The 20983-nt window shown below is 42.0% G+C and overlaps 2 long non-coding RNA genes across 3 annotated transcripts in view; one reads left to right on the top strand and one right to left on the bottom strand.

Moving 5' to 3' along the window:
- Positions 1–1010: 1010 nt before the first annotated feature.
- LOC122461783 lies at positions 1011–16970 on the bottom strand. The gene is made up of 3 exons (XR_006283956.1): positions 16958–16970; positions 7738–7741; positions 1011–1127 (listed from the first exon to the last, which is right to left on the bottom strand). It is a non-coding gene; the product is annotated as an uncharacterized LOC122461783 (long non-coding RNA).
- LOC122461782 overlaps positions 5243–20983 on the top strand; it is a 114017-nt gene continuing 98276 nt past the window's right edge. For both annotated transcript variants that reach the window (XR_006283954.1, XR_006283955.1), the window contains exons 1-2: positions 5243–5388; positions 20385–20433. This is a non-coding gene — a long non-coding RNA (uncharacterized LOC122461782). The remainder of the gene's footprint in view (positions 5389–20384; positions 20434–20983) is intronic.

Below are 20983 nucleotides of genomic sequence, written 5' to 3'. Positions count from 1 at the left end.
TCTCTAATACCCTGGTAAGAATCAGGAGCACCTCCATTGAGGAAAGTATAGCATAAAACCTGTGTGAGGAGAATTAGGTCTTATTATCATTAGTGTGGTAGGTTTTTAAAAATCATCTTCATAAGACTTAATGAGGGGCCAGATCCTGAAGTCTTTGCTCTGTCCTTTTTAGATGAACCACCATTGACTTCAATGGGATTTTCCCTTGCTAAACCTAAATACGGGCGCCAGGACCAACCCAAAGAATTCATATGACCTTCTAAAGTGCATTGTGTGATGCTCCTGGATCTGAGCAGTAAGAGAAAACACTGGATTTCAGAGTTTCCCCAAAACAAAGGAGTTAGATGTGCTACTTTCTTTTCCTTTAAGCATAACATAGAGCACGGTAAATGACACCTGTTTAAAGGAAGAAATGACATAGCATTGTATTAAATGTCAGAACTATAGAAACATTACTTATAACATGAAAGGTAAGGCTATGTTTAATATTTAAAATTACTGATGCTCCTGGAATAAATGAGATAAAGGAGACTGACTGAATGAGACTATGTGGGGAGCAAGTGTGTCAATTGGTTTGTCAGCTGTGTGGTGTTTGGAGAAGTAATTACTAAGAGTCATAGGTGATTTAACAAAATGGCAACTACTCTTTATCAACAGCTAATGTCAGGGATGTGAGCAAGAGATAAAAAAATGTTTTCTCTGCCAGGAGAACAGACTAAGACCAGTTCTGGCAGATTTCTACTCGCACAACTCTCTTGGCTGGATACAGAGTAATAACACAATGAAACATGACATAGAAGCACTAACTACATCATCAGACCGCTCCCACTAGCTGTGCATGGCTGCCCCAGGCCAGTCGTATGATGTAAGCAATTGTAAGGGGCGAGCCTGGTAACACACACATTCAAATGCAACTGTGGTTTCATTTGCCAGGTCACAGCAAGAAGTTGTGAAGGAAGAGCAGCTTTGCCCCCAGCTAGTCTTTCCCATCTCAGTCTGCCTTGAGTAGGGTGACCAGATGTCCCGTTTTCATAGGGACAGTCCCATTTTGGGGGGCTTTTTCTTATATAGGCGCCTATTACCCCCCATCCCCTGTCCTGTTTTATCACAGTTGCTATCCGGTCACCCTGGCCTTGGGCAGAGGAGGAGCAGCCTAATCAACGAGCCCCCAAATAGCCACTGCTGCACCAGAGTTGCCCAGGAGAAGAGGCACCCTGCCTCAGCTAGAACCTGCCACTGATTTCCACACTGGGGGCAGAAGCTCTGATTTGCAGTTCCTGGTGCAGTCTGCAGGAGTGCAGGGAATTCAGACAACACTCCCACTACCCAACAGCGCTACGCTCTAACCTGGGCTGGAGGGAAAGGAACAGGGTCTGGGGGTGAAGATACACTCAGCAGTGTTCCCAGCCTCTGGCTGGAGAGAAGAAGGGAACTGGCGGATGTGGAACAGTAGCTGCCTGCTAATAAGTGCTAGTGGGACTGAGGGGGTGAATTGAACTGAGGAAGTGAGATATTAGGTGATGTAATAGGAGGTGAGCAGATTTGATGCGGGGGGGGGGGGGGAGGTAGGTTATTAGATTTGATGACTGGAGGGAGGGAGGGGTTAATTGAATTGTTGGGAGCAGGTTAATTTGACAAGTGTGAGGGCTGGTGAATTGATTTGATGATGGGGGATAGAGAAGATTAATTGACTTTCTATAATCCTCTCCTGGGGCACTCCTGGTGGAGTCCCTTATTTTTCCCTCCTCAGAGACTTTGTCATCCACTGTAGGACCAGTGGGCTTCAGGTTCCTAGCTCCTGGTGCAGGGGAAGTTCAGCTAGCTTTCACTGGTGCAGAAGAATCTTGGACCTTGGTCTCTGTTGTGGAGTGGGGGGCTCAGGTCTTTGACAAGGAGTATCAAAAGAGCCTTCTACTGCAGTGAGCAACTCTTAGGCTGGCTGCTTCTCCTCCAACCTTGTCTCTCTGCAGCCATCTTTCTCTCCTTGGTCATGTTGGCCAGCCACTTGCAAGGTCTTCTCAGCCTGCAGTTGGTCACCCAGGCATTCTAATCTAGTTTCTGGTCCAGCCCCGCCCAGACAGTCTCTTCCTTCAGCACAGATAAGGCAGGCAGTCTCAGCTGCAGTTCTAGCCTCTGCCCCTGTGTAAGCTGCTTCTCTGAATCCCTCAAATGGGCTAAGGGGATACAAGTGTTTTTTAAGTTATAGGTAAGGATGATCCTTGGAGGGAAGTAACTGTGTCAGTGGCAGGGAAATTATTCTAAGCCTCCTAGCAGTTAGGAGGTAGAATTTTAACCAGGAGCTCACAAGAGCCCATCCCAGTACATCATTGCTTAGTGCACTTTCCCCCAAAGCAGCAGTCTTCTTTAGGAGAAGGATCAAACCCTTTTCCCCACTAGCAAAGAAGCAGTTCTTCAGTCTGCTCCTTGCAGTGCTCCTCAGGTGGGAAGTGCCACTGCCTAACCCTTGATAGCAGCAAACCTAGGCTGCCATTGCTTCTCCTCTTCAATTTTATGTTTTGAGGCATCCCTTGATGTGAAGCTCTAAGATGCACAGAGCATCTTGAAAGGTTAGATCATGCAGATTTGGGGCTTTCCTGGAGCAATGTGCTCACTGGGGCACCACTAACAAGGAAGCCCCAGTGTACTGCTAAAGTAGGCCAGATCTTGCCATCGGAATGTAATGATGGAAAACAGATTAACCACGCTTCACAATGTGATCTGGGTTTGGCTATTGAGGGAGGGCAGGATTGAATGGATTGTTACTTGAATCTCATTGATTCATCCAATCCCCATGGTGATTTTTATGGGGTATAAATGTGAATATGGCATGACCCAGAATGGCGTATCCAGCTAATCACCATCCAGTGTCAAAGTATAGTCTACTTTACAAGATAATGAAATGGCCAGTCTTGCTGTGAACATGGTTCTTTTACATAACACTGGATATTTGTTGTGATGTAGATGGGCTTGCCAACCAGCCAGTTTTACTCAGTGTTTTCAAAGCAGGTATTTTGAAAGTGACTTTTTTTTTTTTTTGTGTGGAGAACAAATCTATAAAGATGCTAACATGTTTCATGCTGGTGAAGTGAATTATAAAGCAGATATGCTTGTTATGAAGTCTTTCAAACTAACACTCCATGCATAAAGTACATCATTTCACAAATGCCTTTGCCTACTACCAGCTATGTTTGCTATCTTTGATGTCACTTCTGTGACTTAAAGGGATGTCAGCAACAGCAATACTCCCTGTAATGTGGTTTAATTTTATACAGTAAACACTCATCAGAGCTGGAACCATTTCTTTTCCAGCAGATCATGTGCTACTGGGAGTCTGACAGATTTCAAACTACAAGCTAATGCCAAAGACTGCTGCTTTCCCTACAGGTTGCAATTTGTCAGTTGCAGACTTAAATGTAAAAATATTTGGATGCAATCTTGTAAGATACAGTTCTAGCAGGGGCGGATTTACCATGAAACAAACTGTGTGGTGGCATGGTGCCCTCAATGACAGGAGGGACCCCAAAATGCAGGACAAATATCTGACAGCCTGCCCCCAAGTCCCAGCTGGCGGCACAGCAGGGCTTAGGCAGGCAAGCTGCCTGCATGCCATGGCCAGTGGCCCCACGCTGCTCCCAGAGGCGGCTGTCTGCTGGCACATCTCTGCGTGCCCCTGTGTTCCAGGTCACAATGGGCACAGCAGGGAGCTGGGACCAGCCCTGTGGGATAGGAGCTGCAGCTGTAGGGTGAGTGCAGGGTAGGTGTATTTTCCAACCTCCCCAGGGCCTTCCCTCTGCACTGACCTGGAATCAGTATATCTTTGCCTGGGCCAGCTCACTAATGGGTTAATCCAGCCCTGGATTAGAACCTTTCCATGACTCACTGGTGGAGTGGGACCTACTATTTGGGAAAGACTACTCTAGCACAACTTTCCCCTTAAAGTGTTCTTCTGTTCTTAAAAGTGACTGTAAAAATGGTGTTATGGGACTCCATCATTACCGTCTCTCAGATTCCAGATTAAATATATTCTGTTTGTGGAGTCGTTATAGAGTTCCTGTTCCTCCAAGCCTACCAGAGAGAACCAGGATGTGTTGTAGGGAGAATTTACTAAAGAGAGGGACTGCCTTGTGAGGGAATGCTGTAGTTACTACATAAGGCATGGCTTTTTGTGTTTATCTCCTCACGCTACATTGTTTTTGAATATTTTTTTTTCTCCCTGCTAGCCCTATAAACTCAGCCTACAATCTGAGAGTCAGAGTGGGTTCTTTCTATTTGGCTCATTCCCACTAATAAAGGTTCTACAGGCCAAATTAGCCCCTTATTTACACTGTGCAAACCCATTTCCTTCAGTGGGGTTGCTCAAGTGTAAGTGATTGGAACTGAGTACACAACTTTGTTGATGCATAGGAAGGAATGAGAAACGAGTTCAGCTGTGTTGGCTCAGCAGGGCTAACAGGACAAACACACAGGAAAGCCATTTCTCACTATATGAGCAGCTAGAACTCTAAATACGCACCCGGAGCAGATGTGCTGAGTCAGATGAGACAGAACTATTTATAGTCAGTCACTTATCAGAATAGAACTGGATGGTGAACCTTTGACCAGATCCTCAGCTGGTGTAATTGGCCTAGCTCTGCTGAACTCAATGGCACCATGCTGATTTATACAAACAAAGATTTGTCCTGCTACCTCTTGCCCTGCAAATGAAGTCTCTTACCAGCTGCCTGTGTTGGAACTATTTCATCCTCAGCCCCAGTAAAAAAGGGAATTCTGTTGGCACATAGAGCCCTTCTCTGTGAAGAAAGTTCATCCTTTATATCTTTGCTTTTTGAGGGAATTCACTACGAGGGAATTTGAGGTCAGGTTAAGAATATTAGTCTACATTTCTGGATTGCCCCCAATACCATGTTATATGAGTGCATATGTAAGGCTTAATGCTTTCTGGGCACTGTGGAGAATCTCTTGGGTATTGAAACTTGCTACACCTTTGCAAAGTGTGGCCATTTCCCTCCATCTATGCCTCAGCCACATGAAAGGCAGAGGCATCAGGTTCACTTAGACATCCCCCATCTGGGGCCAACAGCAATGGCAGGGCTAGCTGTCCTCTGCTCACTTCTAGCATACACAAGCAGGACCAACCTTGTTGTGTACACTGCTATGGAGTGGCTGGATCCTTTAAGGGGAAATGGGGCCTTAACCTACCTGTGACAAGTTTAGCTCACCTCCCCTGGTGGGCAATAATGAAGGCATGTGATTAGCTCAGGCGAGGCCAGGGGGAGATAATGGAGGAAAGGAAAGGGGTTGAAGTGGGAGTTGGTAACACTTCACTGAGGAGGCCCAGGCAGGATAGAAGCCTGGAAAGTTCTAGCTGGCTTGAGGAAGTAGCTGCAGGTGAGTTCTGTAGGGAGTGAGGGTGCCTCTATCAGGGAGACTCCCATTTATATTCCCAAAGCTCCTGACTCCTGATTTAATAATGCTATCTCTTGCATCATAAGCCATGGCCTGACCGCTTGTTAGATGGCTGGGTCACTTTATTTGACCGGGAAGGGACTGTGATGGTGAGTTAGTGAGGAGCCTTGTGAGAGAAGGGAAACTGAGTCAGGCTGCTATAGAACCACCCCTGGCAATGAGAGGGTATGCTTGTGTGGTGGCTGACCGTGTTACACGAACAGTGCATACAGCATTAAGGAGATGGTTCTCACTAACTGGGATAATTATAGGAAGAGTATATCATCCTCTGCTGGGAATACACTGATGCAACAAGAGAAGTCATGTCTGAACAACTTTTCCTTTTAAAACTGAGCTATAATTGCTATCTGAGCCAAAATATATAATAATCACATTGTTTCCAATAACTGAAAGAGTTATGGGGGGTACTCGTGTCATTACCATTAACAGTGTAATTACTAAGTCTCTGTCAGTCAGACACAAGGGAAAAAAGAAGACTTTGAACTGGGGGGAACAAATGCTGTTACGTCTCCACCTATACAACCAAGGGTTATGATCAACTTAACCGTCACACCTAGCGCCCTTAAGAACGCTGCAAATCTTTAAGTCTGAGGAGCAAGGCTATTGAAAATGCCAGCACATGGATTTTCTGCTCACTGGAGCAGGAGTTGCAGTACTACCAGTTGCGGAGCAGCTCCAAACTTCTGGAGCAGAAAGGTTTCCTCACCTGCCCATATGCCCCCTGCACTAAGTCAGGCTGCTCATCCTCCGCACCTGAGGTAGGATTTGGGTCAGAGTGTTTAGAGATGCCTAGTATTTTAATGTAACTGTGGGAATATGCTTATGCTTGGGAATAGTTGCTGTCTCCATTTTGAACAGGGAAAGGGAAGCATTACAGTTTGCAATTTGCAGTATTATGTTTCTGAGGCAAAATATAGGAAACTTGTGGATAGCTAGACTGTTCCAGATTCTACAAATGTCTCTGTTTTGTCAGCCCAGTGAAGTTTTGCCTTTTTTCTTAATCATCAGAAAAGGCTGGATTCCAGGAGATAGTCGCTATGTGTTTTTTGAACAAGTTGCCTTCGGAAGGCTTTAGGTCACTGGCAGTAAGCTGGCTTGTAGAGAGAAATTTGAGGAATGTACACTTCTAATGGCATGTTGTTTGTTCTGATTATGAGAGAGAATGTGGATCTAGGGACTGCTGAACTCACTTTATTGAAATTATTGCAAGAAAACTTCAGTGCTTTTCTTTGTATATGCTAGGCCAGGGGTTCTCAAACTTCATTGCACCATAACCCCCTTCTGACAACAAAAATTACTACACGACCCCAGGAGGGAGGACTGAAGCCTGAGCTTGCCCGAGCTCAGCTGCCCTGGATTTGGGGGGTGGGGGAAGGGGAAACATGAGCTCCACTGTTTGGAGGTGGGGAAGGAAAAGTCCAAGGGCTTCAGCTCCAGGTGGGGGGGCCTGTGACCTGAGCCCCACCACTAAGGGATGAAGTCCTCAGGCTTTGGCCCTGGGCAATGGGGCTCAGGCTTCGACCCTGGGCGGGAGGGCTTGGTCTTGGTCTTCAGCCTCTGGCCCCAGCAAGTGTAATGCCAGCCCTGGCAACCCTATTAAAACAGGATAACGCCCCATTTTGGGGTCCTGACCCACAGTTTGGGAACTGCTGCGCTAGGTGAATAAGAATGTTTCGGTACAGGTTCCCAGTAAATCTTGCTTAATAAGTGAGATGTGTTCAGGAATTCACCTTATATTGAGAGATGGGTTGTGTCTGAAAACTAAGGGCTTGAGTAAGGTAGGCCTGTGTGGAGAGAGGTGAAAGGAACTTCCACCCTGCATGTGAAGGGTCTCTTTGTCTTTGCCCTCAGGGTGTACAAAGCCATGGGGGGTTGTCAGGTCAACAAAGGCCTAACATGAACAAAACCTCATGAAGGGCTTGCCTCCATTGCAAAATATGATCATGTTTAAATGCAGTAGGTGATCATGGGACCAGGGTTCAATCTTCGTTATTGGACAAAATACCAAACATGCTTTGTCCGGGTCTATGCTGACCATTGAGCAATGGTCAACTCTGTTCGCTACCTTGATTGTTCGCAATTGTACTTCAAAACCAATGAATTCTGTAATGCAGCCAAGCCCAAAAGGGCTGACTCAACTTGTGCACCACCCAGTACAGTCCTGCTAACACAGTGGCCGCACCCTTTCAAAGGATGTTATTTTCCTGCTTTGGAGAGAGGTATTTTTGGCTGGGTATCTCTACCCCACCCAACCCAATATCGTCTATCTACCTATCTTTGATTCTCACTTCCCCCCCACAGTATCTGAGTGCCTGTATTTATCCTCTCAACATGCTGTGAAGCAGGGCAGTGCTATGACCCTCATTTTATAGATGGTGCACTGCATGCATCCGATGAAGTGAGCTGTAGCTCACGAAAGCTTATGCTCAAATACCTACAAGATTTCTATCAAGTATTCTTACAACTACAATACCCACCTGCTGAAGTGAAGAAACAGATTGACAGAGCCAGAAGAGTACCAAGAAGTTACCTACTACAGGACAGGCCCAACAAAGAAAATAACAGAACGCCAGTAGCCATCACCTTCAGCCTCCAACTAAAACCTCTCCAGCGCAACATCAAGGATCTACAACCTATCCTGACCCATCACTCTCACAGATCTTGGGAGACAGCCCCCCAGCCTGAAGCAAATACTCACCAGCAACCACACACCACACAGCAAAAATACTAACCCAGGAACCTATCCTTGCAACAAAGCCCGTTGCCAACTGTGCCCACATATCTATTCAGGGGACACCATCATGGGACCTAATCACATCAGCCACACTATCAGAGGCTCGTTCACCTGCACATCTACTAATGTGATTTTTGCCATCGTGTGCCAGCAATGCTCCTCTGACATGTACATTGGCCAAACCCGACAGTCTCTATGTAAAAGAATAAATGGACACAAATCAGATGTCAAGAATTATGACATTCAAAAACCAGTCGGAGAACCCTTCAATCTCTCTGGTCACTCGATTACAGACCTAAAAGTCGCAATATTACAACAAAAAACCTTCAAAAACAGACTCCAATGAGAGACTGCTGAATTGGAATTAATTTGCAAACTGGACACTGTTAAATTAGGCTTGAATAAAGACTGGGAGTGGATGTGTCATTACACAAAGTAAAACTATTTCTGCATGTTTATTTTTCCCCCCTACTATTCCTCACACGGTCTTGTCAACTGCTGGAAATGGCCCACCTTGATTATCACTACAAAAGGGTTTTTTTTTTTTTTCTCTCCTGCTGGTAATAGCTCACCTTACCTGATCACTCTCATTACAGTGTGTACGGTAACACCCATTGTTTCATGTTCTCTGTTTGTATATAAAATCTCCCTCCTGGATTTTCCACTGCATGCATCCGATGAAGTGAGCTGTAGCTCACAAAAGCTTATGCTCAAATAAATTTGTTAGTCTCTGTGCTTCAAGAAAAGAAGTACTTGTGGCACCTTAGAGACTAAGTGATTTGCCCCGAGTCACACAAGAAGTCTGTGGCAGAGCAGCAAATTGAACCTGGATCTCCCATGGCCGGCTAGAACTCTGACCACTGGACCACACTTCCTTTCTCTAATCAGTGATTGTAAAAACTGAGACATGGTGGCTCGGGCAACAACCTTTATTGGACCAATTTCTGTTGGTCAAAGAGACATGCTTTCAAGCTCTACTTGTATCTGAAGACTTTGTGGAGCTCGAAAGCATGTATCTTTGACCAACAGAAATTGGTCCAATAGAAGATGTCACCCCACCACTTTGTCTATCTTGTATCCTGGGACCAACATGCTACAATAACACTGCAAACAAATTGTAAACACTGGTATAGAAGGGTTCTTCAGCAAATATAAGGTGACTGCCACTGTGCTAAATATCCATGAAAGCAAAAGCGGCACAAAAATCACATCAACAGGATCAGAGTGGCTGTTTGTATTTTTCCTTCCCTTCAGTCTCAGTGCAGAGCCTCATTCTAGGCAATAAAATCTCCAAATGCCAAAGACATCCAGAGGTGATGGATAAGAACTCAAATTCCATTTACTTTATTTGCATCCTCTCCGGTATAGAAATATAACTTACTTCTGCCACTGACAGATGCTATGGACAGGTGTCATAGTCAGCATTGCCCTGCATAAGACTGATGAAATATAGGGACTGACTCCTGCCCAGCACCATCAAGTGTGATCACAAAGCCAGTGGCTGTGGAAATACACTTAGTTGTCTTCGATATACTTTTAAGCACAAGTAAGGAGACGTAAACAGAAAACTCTTCTGCCAATAAGGTACTGCAGCACTGCAATCCCCTCAAGTCTGTGGCAGAAATTGTGGACTTTGTGCTCAATACATGCCAGAGCCTGTGATGACCCAGATGAGTTCTAATTCCTCTCTATACACCATGATTGACATTCGCTGAGAGTGAGGCTATGCGAGTCAGTAACAAGTGCCAGTGATTTCGTAAGGTTAGGAATATGGCTTAAGCTCATTTAGGGTGACCAGATGTCCTGATTTTAGGGTCTTTTTCTCTCATAAGCACCTATTACCCCCCACCTCCTGTCCCAATTTTTGACACTTGCTATCTGGTCAGCCTAAGCTCATTCCACCTTATTTGCATCCCCTTGGAGAAAGAAATATAGATAAGTGCTGAAGGAAACCTTTCTCCTCTATGAAAGATGAAGCTGTCCACAATGTCCTCTTTCCTGAGAGGTTACAAACAAGTCAATGCTCACTGTGTACATGTAACTTAAATTATGTCATCCATAGCCTTGTCCTGTGTTCTGTGACCATTTCAAACTTTTATTGATTAGGCTATAAGCTCTTTGGGGCAAGAACTGTATCTTCATTTTGTGCATGTGCCTGGGTGCAAACATGTGCAATGCTCAGCACAAAGGAACCACAATCTCTGCCTGGGGCCTCCAGGTATTACCACAATATAAATCGGAGATCTGAGGGAGCATTTGGGTGCTCAAGGAATGCAGGGTTAGTTCTCTGGTATGTAACACCTTTTTGATATATATGTATTTTTATTCAGTGAATTCATACTCTTATACGGTGCTACCAGTGTGCACAGTGCTTTGCAGACCATTAAAAATGATTGATAGGCCTTTGGCTCCAGCATGGCACAGTTTTCAAATAACATAACACAGCGAGAGATGTCTTTAAAATGGGCGAGGAAGGCAATATGGGAAGATGCAGATTACTATGGCAAAAGCTCTATAGCTATGATAACGGTTATGGATATTATCTCACTTTTTAAAAATTAATGGAAGTTAGAGACAGTGTCTGGAAGGAAAGCAGGAGAGAAGGAAAACTAACAAAGAAACGACAGCTGCTATTGTACTGACCAATTATGTGGTCCTAGGTCCTTCTGGAATCCCTCACAACCTTAGATTATCCTCCATGTCATCAGGATATTTTGCCACCCCACTATTTCAGCCCATTTTTCCAGTTTTTTAATCCTCATTTGATGTGAAACTGACACAGACTTGTTAAAAACAATCAATACAGACCTGAACATCAGTGATATGTTCAAACTCAATTAACGACACTGACATTCCCAAACTGGAAATGTGACAGAGCAACTGCATTATCACTGACTTTCCCTACCGCTGCTTTGCTTCAGGCATTGGAGCACAAGCTTGCTAATAACATTTGTTGTTTATGAAGAGAAGCCTGTAAAATAAGAATGTTCACCATGAATGTATTGCTACAATGAATAAAACCTATAGCTGCTTCATAGCATTCTTCCTCTTTCATTGCCTGAACTCAAAGACTGACTAATATTTCAGAAATGTGATCATTTGTAGTCTTTTTGATAAGTGTATCACGCCATATGCAAATGTATTGGAACCCTGGAAGGTAAATATAAAGCTCACCTTCCTCAATCTATCAGAATAACACAATACATGCAACATTCCTGGTATCAGAATCCACTCAGTTAACCACATGAAAACATCATGGAAATATTCTTAAAATATTTTTCTAGGTGTCTCTTCTTTTATTAATTTAACTTCATATTAAGGTCAATATTTTTCAGTTTCTGTTGCAGATGCCTCAGTCCTTTCCATACTTGGTGCTGCCATTTTATGAGTAAAATCAAAGATATCCTTAAACATTCCATATCTCAAGAACTCTATGAAGTGCCTTGTCCCCTCTGTCTTTTCTTTTATCTTACCTCCTTCATTGACTGGATAGGGAGCTGGCTGAGTGGACAAATGCTGACACCTTCTCCTGTTCTTGAATGGAGTTACTATTATGGTGGAAGGGGTTAATGGTTGCTATCAAGTGTGTTTTTGATCTACAGATCAATCACAGACCTGGCTAAAGTTGACAGGTGCCTGACTACCTTTCATTGAGGTTACATGGAAGGAGCTATTAAATGCCTTTTTGTATAGTGATAGCTAAAACAATAGGAAGCCATCACTCAAGGCAGTGAGCCACATAGCAAGGCTGATGAGAAGCTAAGCCTTATGGACAAGAGGTTTCACTGAGACTGATTGCAAACATAGAGAGAGGGGTTGACTGGTTGCAGGTGTGTGAGTGAGAGAAAGACAGAGAAGCAGTGGTGAGAGTGAGACAGATTATTTTGAGTACAGTACTTACTGGAAAGGCAGACTGGGTTTTCTAAACAAGTAAACTGGTTCCCATTGTTTCTGCTGCATTAAGGGAAATAGGACTTGGTGTACGTTCTTTATAAAGAAACAGGATTGCACCAAATAAATACTTGACTCATCAGTTTCTCCCCCTAACAAACAACCCTGAATGTTGGCCAGCCAGTCAGGCCACAGGGGCAACACTAAGAACTTCTCGGAGGTTCTGTTCTAATGTGCAACTCTCAACTTTGCTAGATGGCACAGCTTTGCTTTGGGTTAGTGAAGAGCAATCGTTTGTAATGAGTATATTTGTTGTAACACTTTTTTATGCTTATGTGGACCTAAAACCGTCCCGGGATTATATCAGAGCAGTATAACCTGCTCCCTTGACAAGCTCTGGTCACAGTCTTTTCAGCTCTTCCAGCTAAGGAGACTAATGTATCAGGCAAAAGAACAGAACCCGTTTATTTCTCGTGGCTATGTGATACACCAATAACAGAGCATGTGGCTATCCAATAGATTGTCGTTTGTTTAATCAAAATTAAGACTTACATCATCATCAAAATTTTGGTTAAAGTGATCTAAATGTGGACAATGTACAAAGTGTTTCGGGTTCTATGGTGTAGCTTGTGGGATTTTGTGCTTTCTATCAAAATCTAGCTGAGCAGCAGTAAATGCCCATATCCTTGCTAATAATGGTTTCTAAGAAAGATCACAAAAATCTTTTATATGTCTTGCTATAATTTCTGCTATTAAAATAGAAAACAGGGCAAAGTATAGCCAAAAATAAAATGACAGATCCCCCTAAAATCCTGCTGAAGTTCTGCTAAGTGGGTGAAATTTGGCAAAAGATTGTCAAGTTCCTCCACTGAGGCGTTGTCTACACTAGCACTTCTGTTGGTGAAACCTTTTTTTGGTCAGGGGTCTGGAAAAAAACATTCCCCTGACTGATAAAAGTTTCACCAACAAAAGTGCCGGTGTGGACAGCACTATGGTGGTGGTAGACGCTTTCCTGTGGCATGTTGGGGTGCAGGGGGGGAGTTAGTTATACCGGCAGGAGAGCTCTTCCCACTAGTATAGAGTGGCTCTACGGGAGACCTTATAGCGACACAGCTGCAGTGGTACAGCTGTGCTGCTGTAAGGTGCGTAATGTAGACGTAGCCTGAGTTTGATTGCCCCGGGCATAGGTTTTGTACGTTAGCTTTGGCCGTGGAGGAGCTGAGTCTGTCACCCCTACTTCCATTGAACAGCTCTTACTAGATGCATTTAATTACTCCCATAGTATTGCTCAAGATGAGCAAGTGTTGTAAATTTGGGCTCTGAATCCATAATTCATCTTATATCTTTAAAATCCTGCACTTTTTCATATCCTAGCTAATGGGACTCTATCTAAATAATGAATCTGGGAAGTCTCTTTTGAACCAGTGTCACAGATGATAAGTTATCTAAATAATGAACCTGCCCAATGTAAAAATGTTTGTGGTTTTAAAGGCCAACAGAGCTCAAAGTCCTAATGAATTAATACTTCACCTGGAGGTGAGAGCGTAATCATTCAAAAACCCTTAGCAAAAGAAGAAAGATAAATTCAGTGACAATTTTTGCCATAAAGAAGCCACAACAATGTCATTTCATATACATAGTCTGGCCTAGCGTTGCTCATAACATCAAGTGTTGGGACAACTCTGTAAAGTCATTAGCTGAACTGTCATCAAAGTATGATAGAAATGAAATGTGAATTCTTCTAGCTTTCTCTTTATCATAGTCCATATTGCTGAGTCCTCCACAGATCAGTTCTTCAAACTGTTTCTAAATAGGTATTGAATTAAAGAAAAATTTGGTGTCATGCAAAGATCCAAGAGGGTAAATACATTCAAAAAGTTTAACTTCAATAGTTTTAATAGATTTTGAAGGCCAGAAGGGATAATTATGCTCATCTAGTCTGATCTCCTGCATAATGTAGGCCATAAGAATGATTTTTAGGGAAGTCCTATAGTCTCTTCTGAAGTTCTCAATGTGATTTACATTCATTAATTAATCCCACATGACCCCTGGAGGTAGGTGGGCAAGTATCATTACCCCATTTTACAAATGAAGAAACTCATATGTCTTCAGATTCTTCCTCCTCCCCCAAACGTGCAGGAGAAACCAATGAAAGTTACTGCAGATGCAGTCTTGTGCAACTTCCTCTTTTGTGTGATGGAACTCTCCCATGTTGGGGTGGGGGTGGGAGGAGCCTTAAGGCAATACTGCAGAGTTAAGAAGCTACCACACAGATGCCCCAATATCATGGGTAAAGAGGACTAAACTTACCATTGATTTATCCTAGTGTGAGAGAACTAGTTTAATAGCCACTAATAGTGGCTTCTAAGAAAGATCACAAAGATCTCTTATGTCTTATAATAATTTCTGGTATTAAAATAGAAAAATAGGGCAAAGTACAGCCAAAAATAAAATGACAGATTCCCCTAAAATTTCGTTAAGAAAGCCCAAATGAGCACATTATGTTCCTTCAGCAAGCACCAGAGGATATTCAGTGACAAAGATGAGATCTGGTTAGGGCTGATTTGGACCAGCTAAAGGAATTCTTATATGTTCCCAGATAATAAAGGAGCAGGGGGAAGGAAATCAGTAAATCTTCAGAAAGAAGAGTAAAGATGGCTGATCACTGTATCCACTTAATAAGGAACCCTGTTAAGCACAGGACACAGCTGCACAGCTCAGCTGAGTGCTTGTTGCTGTTGCTTTCAGAAGGCACCATTGACTTACTGAGCATGTTGGTAGGTTGTACTTACTATTGAAGATGACATTCAGCTTGAAGTCTAGCCATACCCCCTTTCCTCGCTCAGTCCATGAGACAGAACCTACTGTTAGGCCCTAAACATTCCATGCCCGAACTACCAACTGAATAGGTCAGTGGTTTCAAAGCAAACATCCCCAGCATCAACACCAACAAAGTCATAAACTTCCTATAGAGGCAAACAAGTTCAAAGTGTTCAGTACAGTAGCATTTTAGTATGACTGGTTTTCACTGGTCATTTTCAAGGTAACAGTGAAGTAAAAATTCAGGGTGGATTCAGCTGATGATATTAAGTGAACAAGTTGTTATAAATAAATTATTGGAAATGTCAGACTCTCATTAGCCTTCCTTTTTTCTTTTTTTTCCTGTTTTAAAAAAAAGTCAAATGTAATCTAATCTGGACTCTGTTCTCTTATTTTAACTCTTATTCAAGTTCAGTTTTTAAACAAACTTGGGGAAAGAACTGTGAAAATATAGGACCACTTACTGTGATCATGAAACACAAAAATCGGGTGGTTGTGGGGGAGGGGGAGAGGATAGAAGATTCAGTATTTGCTATTATTCCACTGTTATTCCAAACTAGAGCTGGTCAAAACTCAATTTCTATTCTGTAGGAAATTTGAACACTTTAAAATTTCCTTTTGTTTGAAATCAGAACAAATCCCCTTTTCTGAAATTTTCCCCAAAAAATTGTTTTACAAGGCCCGAGCAAAGCACTTCATTTTGACTATAATATGCTAGTTTGAAATAAGGGCTTTCAATCACAGAAATGTGGAATTCTGCCTAGACAGCTTGCCACCCTTCCTACTTCCCCTGACCCTGTGGAAGCCTCTGTGGGGTTCAGTTTCCACAGAGATGAAGGGGACCGTCAGGCAGCCTGCTGGACTCTTCTGCCTTCTCCTTCACTAACTTAGGAGAAGCCAGCTCTCATCAAGACAGCCTGCGGCCATATTATTTTTGTCTGTTGCTTGCTCTGTACCACAGTTCCCCACTTTGGGAGGTTAAGTTATGGGTAGGGGACTCTCTGGAAGCATGAAACTGCTATGCTCTTTTGGGCCATGCAGGAGCTGAAGGGTGAATGAGGATTCCCTTGCCACCTCAGGCTCCTCTGAGATCCACAGGCAAGGGAAGGGAATCCTTGCTTCCAGGGAACTTTGCCCCCATTAATGACAGAATTTGTAGGAAACTTCAATACTTGATAATTGTAATTACTGAATAGTATGGATTTCAGGATAGGGCCCAATATACATATTTTGGTTTGCAAGACAGGCATGTTAATTCATAGATTGCAATTCCAGAAGGGAGTATTGTGATCATCTAGTCTGACTTCCAGTATAACACAGGCCATAGAACTTCCCCAAAATAATTACTAGAGCAGATCTTTTAGAAAAACATCCAGTCTTGATTTAAAAACTGTCATGGAGAATCGAGCATGACCCCTGGTAAATTGTTCCAATGGTTAATTACCTAACTGTTTAAATAAGTTACACTTTATTTCCAGTTTGAATTTGTCTAGCTTCAACTTCGAGCCATTGGATGATGTTATAACTTTCTCTGCTAGACTGAAGAGCCCATTATTTAATATTTGTTTATAAACTGTAATCAAGTCACCCCTTAACATTCTCTTTGTTAAGCTAAATAGATTAAGCTCCATGAGTCTCACTATAAGGCATGTTTTCTAATTCTTTAATCATTCTCATGGCTCTTCTCTGAACCTCTCCAATTGATCAACAACCTTCTTGAATTGTGGGCACTGTATTCCAGCAGCGGTTGCACCAGTGCCAAATACCAAGGTAAAATAACCTCTCTATTCTTATTCAAGATTCCCCTGTTCATGCATCCAAGAATTGCATTAGACCGCTTGGCCAGCGTGTCACACAGGGAGCTCCTGTTTGGTTGACTATCTACTCTGCCCCCAAATCTTTTTCAGTCACTGCTCCCCAGGATAGAGTCCCCCATTGTGTAAGTATGGCCTACATTCTTTGTTCCTAGATGTATACATTTACATATAATCACATTAAAATGTATATTGTTTGCTTGTACCTAGCTTACTAAGCAATCTAGGCCACTCTGTATCAGTGACCTGTCCTCTTTATTTACTACTGCCCCAATTTTTGTGTTCATCTGCAAGCTTTATAAGTGATTTTCTTTTCTTCCAGGTAGTTGAGAAACATGTTAAATAGTGAATGGCCCTTGACCAATTCCTGTGGAACACATCTTCTCAATTATGATTCCCCTTTTACAGTTAAATTTTTAGACTTATCAGTTAACCAATTTTCAAACCATTTAATGTGTACTATGTTAATTTTATATTGCTCTAGTTTTTTTAAATCAAAATGTTGTGCAGTACCAACTCAAATGCCTTATAAAAGTGTAAGTATACTATCTTATCAACCAAACTTGATACTTTTTTTTATTAGCATTAATTATGTTATCCTCCTCTAATTCTTTGAACTCCTTTATCTTTCCCGGGATCAATATCAGACTGTCAGGCCTATAATTATCTGAGTCATCCCTTTTAAAATATCATCCCTTTTACCCTTTTTAAATATTAGCTTATTTCAAATCTTCTAGAACTTCCCCAGTGTTTCAAGATTTATCAAAAATCAACACTAACGGTTCAGCAAACTCCTCAGCTAGCTCTTTTAAAACTCTTGGATGGAGTTTATGTTAATGACACAGAATTTTCTGGCATAACTGGGCTCTGCCAGTTTTTCACAATCAGAATCGAAACCAAAGCAGATGCAGATTAGGTTCATCAAAAGGTTCAGACACCTTTTAAGAAAACTTCTGCTCAGTTTCTAGAGAACCTGTGCTCAGTTTGAACTGAACCTGCAGTAATTTGTATTTTGCACTGAAATAGACTGAAACCAAAAAAATATTTGCTTGGACCCCCTGCAAGGCAAAAGAAAACCATTGGGTTTTGTACAGCTCTACTAATAACATCATTTCACAGAATGACATACTTCAAAATGTGGAATGAAGGCATCCAAATTATCTCTTTTCCAGTAAACTCTAAATAGATGTGAACATTTTCTCAAATGTTGACTGCTTTGCTATTAATCACACAGGAAATAACTGCATCACAACCTTCTTATAGAGGTCAAGAGCTCTAATGAGCACCCACATTTGTCTTGTGTCTTGCAAAAGCCTGAAACGTGTCTGGTTTTAAAAGATTAAAAACAAAAAACAAAAACCCCAACTTTTAAAACCAAATGTCCCATTTCAGGCTTATAGCTTATTCCTACCTTTCCCCCTCTGCTCACTACCACCACAGTCAAGGAACCTGAGCCTGTTCCCCTCAGTCTTGTCTTCTGCGCACTAAACAAACCCCCTTTTTTTTTTTTCAGTCTTTCCTAATAGGTTGTTTTCCCAACCTTTAATCATTTTTGTTGCTCTCCTCTAGACTTTATCTAATTTGTCCACATCTTTCCCAAAGCATGGTGCCCAGAACTGGACACAATATTCCAGCTGAGGCCTTATCAGTGCTGAGTAAAATGGAAGAATTACCTTTTGTGTCTTGCTTTCAGACTCCTGCTAATACATTCCAGAATGATGTTTGGTGTGTGTGCGGAGTTTGGGATTTTTTTTGTGCAACAGTATTACAGTGTTGACTCATATTTCATTTCTGATCCACTATGACCCCCAGATCCTTTTCTACAGAACTCCCTCCTAGGTGGTAATTTCCCACTTTGTGACATGAGATATCTTCTGCTCACTGATACGCTATTTAGGTTATTTTCTGAAAACAGAATATATTATTTCAGGGAATAAACTTCAGTGAAGTTCAGGAAGGAATTTTTGTTCACCTGAAATCATAGAAATATGTAATGCTCAAAACCTCTTAGGTAAAATTGTGTCCATCCCTTTTCTGTGTAGGATTGCCTCAAACAGTATATGCTCTAATCTTCTGTCCAGTCTAGTTTTAAATAACCAAAGCAATAGGGTTTCCCTGCCTTCCCTTTGTTGGCTATTCCATTGCCTGAGATCTCTGTCACAAGTATTGTACTTGGCTAAGAGGCTGTTCCCCCTGAAGTCAGCGTTAAACTTCCTATTGACTTTAAATGGTGAAGGATTAGGGCCTAGATGCATTATGGGAAATTTTAGCTGCCTTCTTAAGAATCAGACCCAGATAGTTGCACACCAGACACTTAAGATAAGTTTGTGGCTGGTCAAGTGTATGTTTGGGGTTAAAAGGGGGGCGGGGGGAGGAGGGAGGGGTAAGATGGAGACAGGGAGGAGAAGGCACCCACAGCTTTACCCTCTGGTTGTGGCTGGTGCTTAGATAATCAAGCTGGGAAGTGCAGGCTTGGTATTATGTTAGCACTACTACTGGTGCTAGCTTCCCCAAATGGGATGGGGCAAAATGAAGGTAGGACCATGGCCCAGCCCCTACCACCTCTGCATCAATCTGGTGTGTGTGTTTGGACGCGAGTGGGAGAGGAAGCTCAATCCTCATCCTGTAAAATGGTAGCCGTACTCCTGCTGCGGCTGTACTCCCTCCTAGCCCCTGGAGGAATTCTGTTTGAGTCAGCAAGAATTCCACTGGGGTGTCCCACTGTTCTGCAGCCCCTCCATGCACCTCACCAGTTCAGCCAATGGAATAAAACCAGAACTGGATTCAAAGATTTTATAAATATGAACATATTGAAAGTTCATATAGCCCCGCTGTAAGGTGGCAGTACAAAAATCCTTTCATACATATAATATGCATGGGATTGTAGGAGCATATTTTAAATTGCATTTCTGCTCTATCACTTACTTGCATATTTTATATATGTTTTAACGATTAGATAATTTATTTATTCCTATAGCCATTAAATATTTGCATGTGACTTGAGAATCTTTATAAAATATTCTTGAAAAACAATTACTGCATATACACAGTAGCCATTTTTTAAAGTATAATACTTCAGAGGATTAAAAATATTATGTATATAGTGTCTAAAGTATGCTAGGCACTTTACAAGACATTGAAAAAATATAATTCATGCTCAGACTTTATACTAAAATACTTACTCTTTTAATGCAAGCAAATGATTGGATTATGCAAGCACAAGCCAGAACTAAGTCAGTAAACTTCTATTTTTGTACTGTCATAACTTTAAAATACTTTTTTTTTAAAAAAAGAATAATAGACAAACATTGTTTCTGGACCTTCGATATCAAAACATAAATCTGATTCAAATGTATCTCTGCAAGCCAGAAATCCTTGAAATGGTGGCTTATAGAAGGGTGGGCACAACTTCTTCAGCAAAAATTACAATGCTCATTTAGTCTGAGAGATTCCTCTCTTGGTTTTGGCACTTAGAGACTTACCTTTTGTTACAAATTTGGAAATAGTTCCTGGAAAGCCAGCTGGCTAGTTTAATTTGAAATAATATCAGATAGAGGCATAAGATTGATAATTCTTCCATAATATCACCGGGCTGTATTATTTCTATTTTTAGAACTAAAGAAACTAAACTGACAATGCTCTATCCAATTTACTTTTAGGAGGCTCCAACATTAAGAGACTGTTGCCGGCATGCAATATCTTGCAAAGGTATGTCAATCTGCCTCTTTAGCTTGACAAACATCCTGATTACAGACAGAAGGAAATGTCTGTGGATAAGACCTTAGATTCAGTATTTGGCTGTTTTTATTAGGTTTTGTCCTCCTAGCAGAAGAGTTATTATAAAAGGTGCTGCTGGAATATTTCAGAGAAATTAGATAGGGAAGACACTTACCTCTTCATTTGTTTTTGCTCTTTGTTTTGTTTTTATATCCTGTTAAAATATTCAAAGCAAATTAGGAAAAATAGGCCTGAAGATGTAACAGGTGAATAACATTACAATCCCAATGTTAATGTTCAATGAGTCCTAGCATTTAATAACTATTGTACCATAATCCCTATAAAACTGGAAACCAAACAAGCAATAAAGTGACAGGTAATATAGACCAAACCATGGGGGCATAGATAGCCGAGAGAGGAGGGTTTGGGATTCATGAAGTGTGTGTGTGTTTGTATGGTCTTTACTTGGAAGTTGGTGTCCCCTTTTTTCTAGATTCAAAATGGATGGTGTGTTAAGCTAACTTTAAACTAAGTGGGGGCA

This window comes from Chelonia mydas, chromosome 9 (genome assembly GCF_015237465.2).
Source record: "Chelonia mydas isolate rCheMyd1 chromosome 9, rCheMyd1.pri.v2, whole genome shotgun sequence".
In the NCBI taxonomy this organism is placed as follows: domain Eukaryota; kingdom Metazoa; phylum Chordata; order Testudines; family Cheloniidae; genus Chelonia; species Chelonia mydas.
This window is presented reverse-complemented; position numbering and strand designations above follow the sequence as displayed.